Here is a 2,309-nt window from a genome sequence, read left to right as displayed (position 1 = left end):
CATCTATATCATCAAGTGCAACTACCTTATTGTCTATTTATTTTTTTGATCTTAAGGTATGAATGGCATTTACACCATTAACTTGGTTTCCTTGTTGGGGTCGTGGACCATTTTGGTTCCTAGGATTTGGCTCAGGTTGGCTAGGTAACCTACCATGTTCTCGTTCACTAATGGTCGAAGCCAGCTGACTTACTTGCATTTCCAGACGGGCTATAGCTTGGGTGTTATTATTTATGAGTTGACCCGTGGTTTGCATAAAGCTGGTATGTGTTTTCATCATGGCTTCTAGGCTTTTCTCTAAAGAGATAATTTTCTTGTCATTATCATGGAAGCCTGGCGGGTTGTTCATCACTGGGTTGGACCTTAGATTTTGCTGATTGAAATTTGGATTACCTACATTAGGATTCTGGGACCATGAGAAATTCGGGTGATTCCTCCAACCTGGGTTATATGTGGGTGCATAAGGATTGTTCAATGGTCCTTGATAGGTGGCATTCACCTGTGCACACTCATTCGAGTAGGAACATTCTTCTAAGACATGGTTTGGTGCATTGCACCCTTTACACATGGGTGCAGATATTTGATTTACATTGGCTGGTCTCTGTAATTCTAAGGCTTCCAATCTACGTGTTAAGGTTGCAATCTTGGCCTCTGATGCTAGGGTTGGTTGAATTTGATGCATTCCTCCTCTTGAAGGTGTAGCTTTATCAGGTTCCCTAGTTGTTTCCCACTGTAATTTTTTCTCGGCTAGGTCTTCTAAGAATTGCCAAGCTTCAGTAGTTTCTTTGTCCATAAATTGGCCTTGGCACATGGACTCTAGCATGGTTCTTGAGTTTGAATCTAACCCCTCATAGATGATCTGGCATAGTCTCCAAGTTTCTATTCCATGGTGTGGGCATTGGGTCAAAAGATTCTTGAAACGATCAAAGTACTTCCAAAATGATTCACCAGCTAGTTGGTAAAATTGATTTATTTCCTTCCTAATTCTACCTGTTTTATGATGGGAAAAATACTTTTTTAAAAATGTTCTCACAAAGCCCTCCCAGGTAGTGACAGAATAGTTTGGCAGACTATAAAGCCACTTCTTAGCATTGTCCTTAAGGGCAAAGTTGATTAATCTAAGTTTGACCTCATCCTCTGTTAATTACAGTTTCATGGTTGTACATACCTCCTCAAATTCTCTAATAAATATATAAGCATCCTCTAATCCTGTGAATTTTGGAAGCATATTTATGATTTGAGGTTTGATTTCAAAATTGTTAGCTGTGGGTTGTGGCAACCTGATACAAGATGGTTGGATGGAGCCAACTGGATAACACAAATCCTTAAGGGTCATGGGTTGGATTGGTTCAGCCATTGGAACAACAGGAATTGACTCAATTCTAACTAGACGACCCGACACTCTTCTCCACACACGAGGTGTACGGTTCTCGATGTTTATACATTTTTTTTTTTTCAAACAAGTGAAATAATAAATTAAACTCAATCTATCCTAGGGTTAACCTAAATCTAGACAGCTCCTAACTTGTTCCAAGATGACCCTTCAAGTCTTCCAAGTGGAGATTGATCAACTAGTTAGCCAGGTAAGTATAAGAGGTGGGAGGTTCACTCATCGTTGCCTTTCTAGACACCAAACGAGTTGGCCAGGCCAGCAACTGAACCAATTTAACAAACCACCCTCAGGGACTTGCCTAGACACCAACTAATCAAACAACTCAAACTTGGTAGAACTCTTAGGGTTCCTTGTCCTATTGAGCTCGAATTCCTTAAGGTTGACGTCTAATTGATTTTAAGATTAAAGGTCTAGGTAATGCAATATGATGGAGATGGTTTTTGGGCTAAGGAAGGGTAATGAAATCCCCACCTTATCTTTTTAATGGGTTGATGCCCTTAGATTAATTATGAAAATACAAATACAAATAAACAAGATGACCAAGAATGTAAAAGATTTTAATTTAGAAATTTTTTTTTTTAATTTTGATATTTTACTTCACGATTATGAAATGTCTTTTGTTTTGTTTTATTTTATTATTATTTTTTTGTGATTAAGTAAATTCAAATGATTAGGTCTAAAGGAAAAGTAATTAACTAAAAATAATAAAAGAAAAATTAGAAGCGTACCTGAGTTTTCCAGCAATCACCAACTAAATATAAAAATCTAAAGAAAAAAGAAAGAGAGTTATAAAGCACGAAGAACAAATATTTGAAAATAATTTAAAACGCCAAATCCCCGACAACGGTGCCAAAAACTTGATGTGCAAATCTTAAAATTTGTAAATAAAACCGCAAGCGCACGGTGTGCAGAGTAG

At 37.4% G+C, this 2,309-nt stretch overlaps 1 non-coding gene across 1 annotated transcript; it reads left to right on the top strand.

Moving 5' to 3' along the window:
* Positions 1-881: 881 nt before the first annotated feature.
* Positions 882-988, top strand: LOC140852283 (small nucleolar RNA R71). Its single transcript, XR_012135185.1, has one exon. It is a non-coding gene; the product is annotated as a small nucleolar RNA R71 (small nucleolar RNA).
* Positions 989-2,309: the final 1,321 nt, after the last annotated feature.

The sequence above is a fragment of the Elaeis guineensis genome, chromosome 10 (genome assembly GCF_000442705.2).
Source record: "Elaeis guineensis isolate ETL-2024a chromosome 10, EG11, whole genome shotgun sequence".
Classification (NCBI taxonomy): Eukaryota; Viridiplantae; Streptophyta; class Magnoliopsida; order Arecales; family Arecaceae; genus Elaeis; species Elaeis guineensis.
Note: the sequence above shows the minus strand (reverse complement) of the source record. Positions and strands in the feature narration are given on the sequence as shown.